At 45.4% G+C, this 13,340-nt stretch overlaps 1 protein-coding gene across 2 annotated transcripts in view; it reads left to right on the top strand.

Annotated features, from left to right (window-relative positions):
- LOC143804119 (class I histocompatibility antigen, F10 alpha chain-like) overlaps positions 1–4,161 on the top strand; it is a 158,900-nt gene extending 154,739 nt beyond the window's left edge. For both annotated transcript variants that reach the window (XM_077281877.1, XM_077281887.1), the window contains exon 8: positions 2,094–4,161. The gene's annotated coding sequence lies outside the window, so the exon portion shown is untranslated. The remainder of the gene's footprint in view (positions 1–2,093) is intronic.
- Positions 4,162–13,340: the final 9,179 nt, after the last annotated feature.

Genomic DNA, 13,340 nt, shown 5'->3' with positions numbered 1-13,340 from the left:
TGGAAGTGACGGATCCGGCCTCCTAGGTTGACTGCCACCCTGAGGTAGTGTTGGTGTTCTGCATGAATGGGAAGATGGTAATTCGCATCCTTCAAATCTAGACCCGTCATAAAACATCTAGGAAATAAAAGTTTAATAGTAGACCTGATTGATTCCATCTTAAAGGTGTGATCATATAAAAAAAGAATTTAATTTTCTAAGGTTTATTATAGTACGGAATGAACCATCCGGTTTGGGAATCAGAAATAAAGGAGAATAAAATACCCTTCCTTCCTGATTCCTTGGTACTTCTATAAGAACATTTTTAGCCAAAAGGCTGAAAATGTCAACTGGAGCACCTTTTGCTGTTCTGGTGCTCTCAGGGATGTTACAATGAAAGTATCTTGTGGTAGTCGGAAGAATTCTAATCTTAGTCCTGATTTTATTAGGCGGAGGATCCACTGATTTGAAGTTATATGTTCCCATTGTCGGTGAAAAATTCTTAGTGTTTCACCTACTGGTACTTCCTTACTGACGGTGTCTACTGCGTCTAGCTGTTTCGGAGTTACTAAATAAGGCACCTTTCTGTTTTCTTTCCCTCGTTTCCCAACGATCTCTTTGTGGTTCATACGGCCTCCTCTTAAATGGCCGTCTTCTAAACACTCTCCTATAGGAATGAAGAAACTATTTAGGAAAGCCCTTCCTTCTTTCTCCTGCTTTACTGAGTAGGTCATCAAGAACCTTACCAAACAAGAACTCACCCTGGCACGGAATTGTACATAGTCTAGATTTGGACTGTGCATCCCCTTTCCATCCCTTGAGCCAGAGAGCTCGACGAGCCGCGTTCACTAGGCCAGCTGATCTAGCTGCCAGACGCAGAGAATCGGCTGATGCGTCAGCCAAGAATGCTGCAGCACTTCTAATCAACGGAATTGCTTGTAGGATCCTTTCTCTCGTCACCTTGCCTTTGACCTGTTGCTCTAGCTGGTCTATCCACACTAACAGTGACCTCGCTGAGCATGTGCTCGATATGGCTGGCTTAAAGGGAACCTGTCACCCCCCTCAGGCGTTTGTAACTAAAAGAGCCATCTTGTGCAGCACTATTGCTGCATTCTGACAAGGAGGCTCTTTTAGTTATGCTCGCTGCACACGCTGCAATTAACGCTTATAAAATGTGCCCCCTCATACCATGAAATGGTCTCAGGGGCGGGTCTATCCCTCCTAATCAGACGCAGCACAGCCGTCACTCCAGGCCTCTGCGTGCTGCCTCCTCTTGCTTCATTAGCTTCCCTGGTGCCTGTGCTGTTAGTTCGAAAGGCAGCGCAATTGCGCATGCCCGGAAAAAATACTTACAGCGCAGGTGGCGGGAATGCTAATAAAGTAAGAGGAGGCGGCGCCTGGCGCGCACAGGCCCGGAGTGATGGCTGTGCTGCGTCTGATTAGGGGGGAAAGACCCGCCCCCGGGACCATTTCACGGTATGAGTGTGCGCTCCGACCACATCCGGTTTGGCGTGGCAGAGCGCACTTACCCGTGAGATGCTGCCGCCGCCACCTCCTATGCCGGCGGATCCGCACCACTAGCGCTCCCCTCCATAGGCCGGGCTGGCTGCCCGGAATCTGCCAGAAAAGTCCAGGGGGGAGGCTGCATGCAGTGGCTCCCCCGCCGCTGCTACTGATGCCGCAGCCCGTGCTGTTCACATGGAAACCACAGAGGCGGGTGCACAGCTCAGGATACTCCATGTAGATATTCCAGGGTTTCCAATAGGAACAGGAAACCAACGGAGGAGGAGAGGTGGACCGCCCTTTTGTCTCTGTAGGTTTCCTGTTCCTATGGGCGGGTCCCTCTCTCAAAGTGGGTGCGGTCGTGGCGAAGGGTAAAAAATCTACAGTCACACAATTATCTCTATATATAACTGTACAGTCGTCACTCAGAGGCGTCGTGTCCTTTACACAATATGTCGCCTCTCGCTTTCTGGCGTAGTAAGGTTCATGTAGTGACATATACATATATTATTGGTACTTTCCCGTTATAGAAGGTGATGGAGCACTTAGGACATTATTAGACCGGTGTAATAACCTCTAATGGGAGCGGTTTGTACTTTTTGTCATTACAGAGCCGGACGAGAGACGTCTTCTGCCTCTATCCTTGTGGACTGAAGAATCTCCCCATTTATCAGTCATTGCTTCATTTCATTGTGTGTGATTGTACAGGAACCGGCTGTATACAATAATCTCATTATTATTTAGTCTAATCCCGGAATAAAATGACCGCTTAGAAAAAAAACAATTACAAAGCAGAATTGTGAGGCCTCCGGCTGGGTCCTGGTAATGGTGGTCACATTATTTTCTCGGAGATTACAGGAAGTTTTTGGGTGAAGTCTTTACATATTTGTGTGTCTTACACCGTTATTCTCATTAATGGCGCATTATACTGGGGACGGGATGCTTGTATATGACATTATGTCACTTTATTTCATGCTTTTTTACATTCGCTATAACATTTTCTGGAAGGATTTAGGTTTCATTTTCTAGTAGCTTCAGTCTTGTTCTGATTTGGGTGATATTTTTCTATTTGTACGATTTGATATCAGGACAGGAAACATCGGAGAACAGAGCAAATGTTGTATTATACCGGAGGGGTCATTATCCGTTCTTACTTGTTACACAGGGAAATGTCTGCTGGTAGCAGATTAAAAAATCGTTCTTCATCCTCCTGACTCTCGAGGTTCCATGTAAGGCCTCTGTCACATGTCCGTGTTTGTCATTCCATTCTTTCTTTATCCATACCGGAAACACATGGCTGGCACACTGACCCAAAACATGGTGACACCGGTACTGTTATTCCGGTACTGATTTCATACGGGCGTGTAAAGGGGCCTTAGATGGCACTGCAGAGCGCTCACCGTTATCGGCTCCGCATTGATCACTCATCAGGGTAATAACGCCGACTGCATCATCTGATCCCAGCGGGAAGAGGAGGATCGGGGTTGAGTTATTATACGGAGAATGTATAGGAATGAGTTTAATACAAACAGAAAAACTGACCAGCACTTCCCAACTAGTGTGAACAGGTGCCGGCTAACACAACAATTAAGAAACTGCAAGCTGCACTCTGGATTGTTTAGAATGGTAAATCTAGAAAATTTGAACCGCATTACGGCCATAGAAAATAGGTTAAGTGCTATATTCCGTATATATGGCATTTTGGGAAATATATACATAATATAGCACTTACCAATTTTCTATGGAAGTAATGCAGTTCCAATTTTCTAGATTTACCATTCTAAACAATCCAGAGTGCAGCTTTGTATTTTCTTATTAGGGAGGAGTTTCATAGAGAAACTAGTGGTACGACTGTATATCACAAGTGCAACAATAATACCGGTATTGTAGTGATCCGATGTACAAACACCGAGAGATCCAGCTCTGACGCCTCGTGCAGATTAGCGTGGACGAGCGCAGTGAACGTCCAGACTAATCTGCATGTGGCTTCAGAGCTGGATCTCTCAGCGCTGGCGCATGGGAGCACTACTAGACAGGCATCTTATTTAGGCTGCCGTTACACTAGCAGTATTTGGTCAGTATTTTACATCAGTATTTGTAAGCCAAAACCAGGAGTGGGTGATAAAGCCAGAAGTGGTGCATATGTTTCTGTTATACTTTTCCTCTATTTGTTCCACTCCTGGTTTTCGCTTACAAATACTGATGTAAAATACTGACCAAATACTGCTAGCATGACGGCAGCCTTATCGTCATACTGGGATCTATACAGCTGGACCACTAGATTCAGTAGTAAAATCTTCCTGACAGGTTCCCTTTAAGAGCACCTGATCATTTTGCCAGAAGTGGATAAAGCGATTGTAACAATGATTTAGTTAGAAAAATGTTTATGGATCAGAATATGCTAATTTTATACTAATGACCGGGCTCCTGACTGAATGTGAGGCAATCAGCCCCAAGAGATTATATAACACCAAAAATATCATCCAGAATAACAGACAGAAATCAGAAGGACACATAATCCCGTGATTTTCTGCTCCAGGACGTTTGGTTTTTTTTTTGTATAAAAATGGGAATAATTATAATAAATATAAGTGCCTCTTATATTATGTGGAGCTGATATAAATGTATGTTACAGTATTTCCTGATCACTGATCTATAAATAAAGGACATTTCCACCGATGTCACAGTCGTCTTTTTCTGTTACTTTTATTGTGGAATTTAATAAAAATGTTTCCCATTCTATTATAATTACAAAACGCTACAAACACCAGAATATTAGAAAAGTGCAATTCATTCTATTGGGGATAAGAAACTTACTGGGGAGTTTATCTCCAGAAATATAACACCTTCCGGGCAGTCGCGTTACTTTTTACATAACTTTATTTTTCCGTCAGTCTGGTCGTATGAGGACTTTTACGGGAGATGTAATTTTAGATTTCATTTTTCCTTCGCTTAGGCTACTTTCACACTAGCGTCGGGAACAACCCGTCGCTGCGCGTCGGGCCGACGTTCCCGACGCTAGTGTGGTCTCCGCCGCACAACGGGGGCAGCGGATGCATATTTCCCACGCATCCGCTGCCCCATTGTGATGTGCGGGGAAGTGCGGGGAGGTGGGGGCGGAGTTCCGACTGCGCATGCGCGGTCGGAAAAAGCGGACCGTCGGGAGCAAAAAACGTTACATGTAACGTTTTTTTCTCCCGACGGACCGCTACCATACGCCCAAACGCCGCCAAACGCATTCACCGTTTGGAAATGCGTCGCAAATGCGTCGCAAATGCGTCGCTAATGTTACTCTATGACGAAACAACGTATCCAGCAAAAACTTTTGCTGGATGCGGCGTTTCGCAAAAACGACGCATTTGCGACGTATTGCAGTTAACGCTAGTGTGAAACTAGCCTTAGTGTGGGATAAAGATGAGCTGGAAACTTGTTCTGTGTGATTGTTTTTTTTCCAGATTTTACTGGGTTTAATAAACTGTTGTCATTTTATTCCCCCATTACTTTTATGTTCTAATTACTACTGTACATTCTGGGGGGAAGTTGTAGTGAAGGAACAACAATGGCAATTTTAAGTTTACATTTTTTTTTTCATTTACAGAGTTTAACGTGTGGGGGAATTTATTTTATAATGAATGATCAGACTTTTACGTATGAAACATTACTAAGTCTGCATATTTTCCTTTCTTTTTTTTTTTTTTTATAAATATTTATGTTCGGTTTGCAAATGTGTGGGGGTGATTTAAACTTAGTTTTTATTTAATATATGAAAAAAATACATTGAAATCCAATCCATCTGTTTTTATCTTTAAACAATATTTGTTCCATGTTTTTTCACTGCAGTTCCCAGGTAAATTCAGAAATTGGACAATTTTTGTAAGCAGAGTCATTAGTAATGTGGCAATATCAATTATGGTATGTGTTTTATTTTTTTTTCTATAATAAATGGGAAAATGTGTTTTTTTTTTCCATCTTGTTAACTTATTATCAGGGATATGAACTTAAATCCCCTCGATCACTCATAATCCCCTGCAATACAGCCCTCTAACCACTTACAGGGGATGTCCAGTAATGTAGAACCGCTTTCTAACTATTATTCTTCCCCCCAAAGTAAAGTATACTGACTGCCTATAGTGTCAGCGCTGTGTTTCTCATTGGCCATGTGGCATTGTAATGGCAAGGGACTGCTGCAGCCAATCACTAGTCGCTGATTGACTGCAGTGGCCACCTGACATTATGTCAACAAGCAATCACAGCTCTGACAACGCAGGAGAGGTGCCTGTATGGGAGGTAGGTATATGTGTTTTTAACCCCTTCCCGACCTGTGACACAGCGTATGCGTCATGAAAGTCGGTGCCAATCCGACCTGTGACGCATATGCTGTGTCACAGAATGATCGCGTCCCTGCAGATCGGGTGAAGGGGTTAACTCCCATTTTACCCGATCTGCAGAGACAGGGGGAGTGGTACTTCAGCCCAGGGGGGGTGGCTTCACCCCCCCCGTGGCTACGATCGCTCTGATTGGCTGTTGAAAGTGAAACTGCCAATCAGAGCGATTTGTAATATTTCACCTATGAAAATGGTGAAATATTACAATCCAGCCATGGCCGATGCTGCAATAGCATCTGCCATGGCTGGAGACCCCGATCTGCCCCCACCCCACCCCACCGATCGCCTCCCCAGTCGTCCTTTTTGCCCCGATCTCCGTTCCGCTCCCCTCCTCCCTCCTGTCGGCTCCCCTGGTCCTCCTGTCCGCTCCCCAGGTCCTCCGATCCCCCCCGTGTTCCGGTCCCACCCCCCCATACTTACCTAGCTCCGATGTCCCTCCCGGTGTCCGTCCGTCTGCTTCATGGGCGCCGCCATCTTGGAAAATGGCGGGCGCATGCGCAGTGCGCCCGCCGAATCTGCCGGCCGGCAGATTCGTTCCTGCACATTTTGGTCGCTGTGATAAGTTCTATCACAGCGATCAAAATAAAAAAAATAGTAAATAAATCACCCCCTTTATCACCCCCATAGGTAGGGACAATAATAAAATACAGAAAATATAATTATTTTTGTTTTTCCATTAGGGTTAGGGTTAGGGGTAGGGTTAGGGGTAGGGTTGCACTTAGGGCTAGGGTTGCACTTAGGGTTGCACTTAGGGTTGCACTTAGGGCTAGGGTTGCACTTAGGGCTAGGGTTGCACTTAGGGTTGCACTTATGGTTGCACTTAGGGCTAGGGTTGCACTTAGGGCTAGGGTTGCACTTAGGGTTGCACTTGGGGCTAGGGTTGCACTTGGGGCTAGGGTTGCACTTGGGGCTAGGGTTGCACTTGGGGCTAGGGTTAGAATTAGGGTTAGAATTAGGCTATGTGCACACGGTGCGGATTTGGCTGCGGATCCGCAGCGGATTGGTCGCTGCGGATTCGTATCAGTTTTCCATCACGTTTACAGTACCACGTAAACCTATGGAAAACCAAATCCGCTGTGCCCATGGTGCGGAAAATACAGCGCGGAAACGCTGCGTTGTATTTTCCGCAGCATGTCAATTCTTTGTGCAATTCCGCAGCGTTTTACACCTGCTCCATAATAGGAATCCGCAAGTGAAATCCACACAAAAAACACTGGAAATCCGCGGTAAATCCGCAGGTAAAGCGCAGTGCGTTTTACCTGCAGATTTTTCAAAAACTGCGGAAAAATCCACACAAATCCGCAATGTGAGCACATAGCCTTAGGGTTGGAATTAGGGGTAAGACTAGGGTTAGGGGTGTGTTGGGGTTAGGGTTGTGGTTAGGGTTGGGATTAGAGTTAGGGGTGTGTTGGGGTTAGTGTTGGAGTTAGAATTGAGGGGTTTCCACTTTTTAGGCACATCAGGGGGTCTCCAAACGCGACACGGCGCCACCATTGATTCCAGCCAATCTTGCGTTGAAAAAGTAAAATGGTGCTCTCTCCCTTCCGAGCCTCGACGTGTGCCCAAACAGTGCTTTACCCCCACATATGGGGTACCAGCGTACTCAGGAGAAACTGATCAACAACTTTTGGGGTCCAATTTCTCCTGTAACCCTTGGGAAAATAAAAAATTGCGGGCTAAAAAATTATTTTTGAGGAAAGAAAAATGATTTTTTATTTTCACGGCTCTGCGTTATAAACTTCTGTGAAGCACTTAGGGGTTCAAAGTGCTCACCACACATCTAGATTAGTTCGTTGGGAGGTCTAGTTTCCAAAATGGGGTCACTTGTGGGGGGTTTCTACTGTTTAGGCACATCAGGGGCTCTGCAAACGCAACGTGACGCCCGCAGAGCATTCCATCAAAGTCTGCATTTCAAAACGTCACTACTTCCCTTCCGAACCCCGACGTGTGCCCAAGCAGTGGTTTACCCCCACATATGGGGTATCAGCGTACTCAGGAGAAACTGGACAACAACTATTGGGGTCAAATTTCCCCTGTTACCCTTGGGAAAATAAAAAATTCAGGGCTAAAAAAAATTTTTTGAGAAAAGAAAAATTATTTTTTATTTTCATGGCTCTGCGTTATAAACTTCTGTGAAGCACTTGGGGGTTCAAAGTGCTCACCACACATCTAGATTAGTTCGTTGGGAGGTCTAGTTTCCAAAATGGGGTCACTTGTGGGGAAGCTCCAATGTTTAGGCACACAGGGGCTCTCCAAACGCGACATGGTGTCCGCTAAAGATTGGAGCCAATTTTTCATTCAAAAAGTCAAATGGCGCTCCTTCCCTTCCGAGTTCTGCCGTGCGCCCAAACAGTGGTTTACCCCCACATATGAGGTATCAGCGTACTCAGAACAAATTGGACAACAACTTTCGTGGTCCAGTTTCTCCTTTTACCCTTGGGAAAATAAAAAAATTGTTGCTAAAAGATCATTTTTGTGACTAAAAAGTTAAATGTTCATTTTTTCCTTCCATGTTGCTTCTGCTGCTGTGAAACACCTGAAGGGTTAATAAACTTCTTGAATGTGGTTTTGAGCACCTTGAGGGGTGCAGTTTTTAGAATGGTGTCACTTTTGGGTATTTTCAGCCATTTAGAACCCTCAAATTGACTTCAAATGTGAGGTGGTCCCTAAAAAAAATGGTTTTGTAAATTGTTGTAAAAATTAGAAATCACTGGTCAAATTTTAACCCTTATAACTTCCTAGCAAAAAAAAATGTTGTTTCCAAAATTGTGCTGATGTAAAGTAGACATGTGGGAAATGTTATTTATTAACTATTTTGTGTCACATAACTCTCTGGTTTAACAGAATAAAAATTCAAAATGTGAAAATTGCAAAATTTTCAAAATTTTCGCCAAATTTCCATTTTTTTCACAAATAAACGCAGAAATTATCGACCTAAATTTACCACTAACATGAAGCCCAATATGTCACGAAAAAACAATCTCAGAATCGCTACGATCCGTTGAAGCGTTCCCGAGTTATTACCTCATAAAGGGACACTGGTCAGAATTGCAAAAAAACGGCAAGGTCATTAAGGCCAAAATAGGCTGGGTCATGAAGGGGTTAATTTTATGTAGGGGCACACTAAGTTAAGGGGTTATCCAGCTTTGGACAACCCCTATAAATGTCACAGATCATAGGTTCTTAAAAACAATCTTTTTTTTCTTCTTCTGTGAGACAGCCATGTGGCAGCAGCTGATGGGTAGAGTAGTAGACACCTGGCATTAGTCCCATGACTTATGGAGACAATTTCCCATCCTCCAGTAGTGACCAGTATGTGGTTACTGGGAGATGAGCTTCACGTTTGGGAAGTAGTTCATATTCTTCAAGCCTTAATCGGGGAGGGATTTCCCAGAATACAAGACTGGTCACCTTACAATATGGAGACAACCTGCACAGAGGCTTCTCCAAGCAATAAATATATGTGAGCTGAACTATTAAGGCTGTGTGCCCACGTTACGGATTTTTAGCGTTTTTTCGGCGGTTTTCTGCTTAAAAAACGCTTACATTAAGCATCCCATTATTTGAATGCATTCCGCAATTTTTATGACCATGCGTTTTTTCCGCAAAAAAAAAAACGTATCGCGGAAAAAAAACGCAGCATGTTCATTAATTCTGCGGAAAATCTGCGGATTTGCCACTATATAATATAGTATCAGGACGCTCCGGAAAAATAGTAAAGAAAAAAAGGGAGCGGATTTCCTGCGAAAGGAGTCCGGTTTTGTTCAGGAAAATTCTGCGAACATTCTGCAACGTGGGCACATAGCCTAACACTGGAGAAGAATCATCAAATGCCAAACCCACGCCGACACCAAGCCCCACTGACAGCGATGGCATCAGGGGTCAAAGGAGTAGAAACATTTCTCAGTGATTTTAATGCAGTAATATAGCTGGGAACCACTGAGTTATAGATGATGTAGATCCATAGACGATTAGCATCGTTCATACATATTGTATATGATTTCTATGATATTAGATTTTAAATGGTACCAGCAGTTATAAAATATGATATATAAAGCAGATAATTGCACTCAGATCTGTACTGGTTAATAGAATGAATAACTTTATAATAAATATGTAAGAATAAGCCGTATCCTGTATATAACCACAGTCTGATCATACAGTGTAGGACCAAAGTAAAGAGACGTGACAATGTCCTCCTCACCACTGCCAGGAAGATCAGGATTAGCCCATTTATGTTTTTTCGTGAAATGATGTCCAATTTGCCTTTTTTTTTCTGTTTTTTTGTGTTGTTCCAATACACACAGGAAATGAACATGTGTATAAAAATATTTGTAATTGCGATCATTTTCTGGAAGAAATACATTATTTTCTGTAACAATTTCAAGGGTGCCCAAACTTTTGGCCATGACTGTATATTAGGGTTGATCGAATAACACAACACATGCTTGGAGAGCCCAACAAAAAGGTCATCCATGCAGTAGTGACAGAGGCATAGATGAGCATCACGCAGTGAACTCATTCCCTGTGCGCTTCCATCGGGACAACGCAATGCGATCGCGTTGTCCTGATGGTCTCCATGGAGACCCCCAGACCCAAGATGGCCACGGCGTCCTTCCGGGTCCTGCAGGGAAGGTGGCCTCCCAGTGCCTGTGGAGAGCAGGACCTGAGACGCCTCCTTCCCTGCCTGTCAGTCTCTCCTCCGATGTTCTGCAGTGCAGATCGTCAGATCAGTAATATGATGTAATACAGTGATGACAGAGGCCAGACGGAGTCCAGAGTAAAGGTACCTTCACACTAAGCGACGCTGCAGCGATATCGACAACGATGCCGATCGCTGCAGCGTCGCTGTTTGGTCGCTGGAGAACTGTCACACAGACAGCTCTCCAGCGACCAACGATGCCGAAGTCCCCGGGTAACCAGGGTAAACATCGGGTTACTAAGCGCGGGGCAACGATGCCGAAGTCCCCGGGTAACCAGGGTAAACATCGGGTTGCTAAGCGCAGGGCCGCGCTAAGTAACCCGATGTTTACCCTGGTTACCAGTGTAAATGTAAAAAAACAAACACTACATACTTACATTCGCGTCCCCCGGCGTCCGCTTCCCTGCACTGTGTAAGCGCCGGCCCTAACAGCAGAGCGGTGACGTCACCGCTGTGCTTTGCTTTCCGGCCGACACTGACACAGTCAGTGCAGGAAGCTCTGAGCAGCAGCGCGGACGCCGGGGGACGTGACAGACATCAGAAGGTGAGTATGTACTGGTTTTTTTTTTTACTTTTACAATGGTAACCAGGGTAAATATCGGGTTACTAAGCGCGGCCCTGCGCTTAGTAACCCGATATTTACCCTGGTTACCATTGTAAAACATCGCTGGCATCGTTGCTTTTGCTGTCAAACACGACGATACACGCCGATCTGACGACCAAATAAAGTTCTGAACTTTCAGCAACGACCAGCGATATCACAGCAGGATCCAGATCGCTGCTGCATTTCAAACACAACGATATCGCTATCCAGGACACTGCAACGTCACGGATCGCTATCGTTATCGTTGTAAAGTCGCTTAGTGTGAAGGTACCTTAACTCTGCTGCCTCATTATAGTGAATGGATCACTCGGGGGTTTCATCTGTCACGTCACTCTGAGATTTAGATGAAAACCCCGATGTAAGTGCTCAGTGTAGAACACTGGATGTGATGTTACGTAAAATGCTCCCAATAAAAGCTTCAACTCAATCCACAAAAAAGCAAGCCCCCACTCAGGTCTGTCATCTGTTAACGGAAATATAGGGGCTTCCACGTTACTGGTAGTGCAAGGCTCTGGAAAAGCGAAATGGCTCCTCACCCCAAAAAAGAAATTCAGCAAATTCTCCACTCCCAAATTTCCCCCTTCCGAGCCCCAGTGTGCCTAAGGCCGGTTTCACACGTCAGTGGCTCCGGTACGTGAGGTGACAGTTTCCTCACGTACCGGAGACACTGACACACGTAGACCCATAAAAATCAATGCATCTGTTCAGATGTCATTGATTTTTTGCGGACCGTGTCTCCGTGTGCCAAACACGGAGACATGTCAGTGTTCGTGGGAGCGCACGGATTACACGGACCCAATAGAGTCAATGGGTCCGTGTAAAACACGGACCTCACACGGACATTCTCCGTCTGGGGTCCGTGTGCGTGCAGGAGACAGCGCTACAGTAAGCGCTGTCCCCTCCACATGGTGCTGAAGCCGCGATTCATATCCTCTCTGCAGTAGCGTTTGCTGCAGAGAAAATATGAATAATAGTGTTTAAAATAAAGATCTATGTGTCTGCCGCCCCCCCACCCCCTGTGCGCCCCCCCGCTGGTCAGAAAATACTTACCCGGGTCCCCCGTCGGCTGTCGCTCCTTCCTGGTCTGGCCGCGGCTTACTGTATGCGGTCACGTGGGGCCGATCATTTACAATCATGAATAGTCGGCTCCGCCCCTATGGGAGGTGGAGCCACATATTCATGACTGTAAATGATCGGGCCCACGTGACCGCATACACTAGAAGCCGCGGCCAGACCACGAAGGAGCGACAGCCGACGAGGGAGCGGGTAAGTATTTTCTGACCAGCGGGGGGGCGCACAGGGGGTTGGGGGGCGGCGGACACATAGATCTTTATTTTAAACACTATTATTCATATTTTCTCTGCAGCAAACGCTACTGCAGAGAGGATATGAATCGCGGCTTCAGCATGATGCAGAGTGGGTACCACACGCTCCGTGTGGTACCCACTCGCCATACGGGCGGCACACGTGTGCCGCACGTATGGCCTCCGTGAGTTCCCAGGCACACGGACACGGATAACTCCGGTACCGATTTATTCCGGTACCGGAATTATCTGGACGTGTGGGACAGCCCTAAACCACATTTAGCGCCCACATGTTTGGCATTTCTGTAGTGATGAGAGCCCGCCTAACTTACAGGTGCATGTCTCCAGAAACACGGGCTGGGCATATCGTACTGGTGACTACAACGGCAGTTTGCAATTTCCACTTAGTAACATCCTCTGCTGCTTGTTTCTGGAAAACACCCATGGAGTCAAGATCACCACTACACCTGTAGATAAATTACCAACCTGGTAGAATTTCCAAAATTGGGTCACTTGATGGGGAATTCTGCTTTTCCAGCTCAGTATATGGAGTCCGCAAACTATTCTAGGAAACTCTGCGCTCCATGAGGCAAACAGAGCTCCGTCCCTCCAAAGTCTCTCCGTATAGCAGTACTGTACAGCCACATATGGGGTATTTCTACATTCAGCAGAAATTGTGGGACAAATTTTGGTGCCATTTTTACTGTTTTCCCAGTATGAAAATGTAAATTTTGAGGCTAACACAATTTTGGTGGTAAAAATGTAAATTATGGGGGGTTCTGCTGTTCTGGCTCTGCCAATGTAACATGGCACCCTCAAACCAATGCAGCGAAATCTGCACTGTAATATGTCGCTACTTCCCT

This window comes from Ranitomeya variabilis, chromosome 1 (genome assembly GCF_051348905.1).
Source record: "Ranitomeya variabilis isolate aRanVar5 chromosome 1, aRanVar5.hap1, whole genome shotgun sequence".
In the NCBI taxonomy this organism is placed as follows: domain Eukaryota; kingdom Metazoa; phylum Chordata; class Amphibia; order Anura; family Dendrobatidae; genus Ranitomeya; species Ranitomeya variabilis.
Note: the sequence above shows the minus strand (reverse complement) of the source record. Positions and strands in the feature narration are given on the sequence as shown.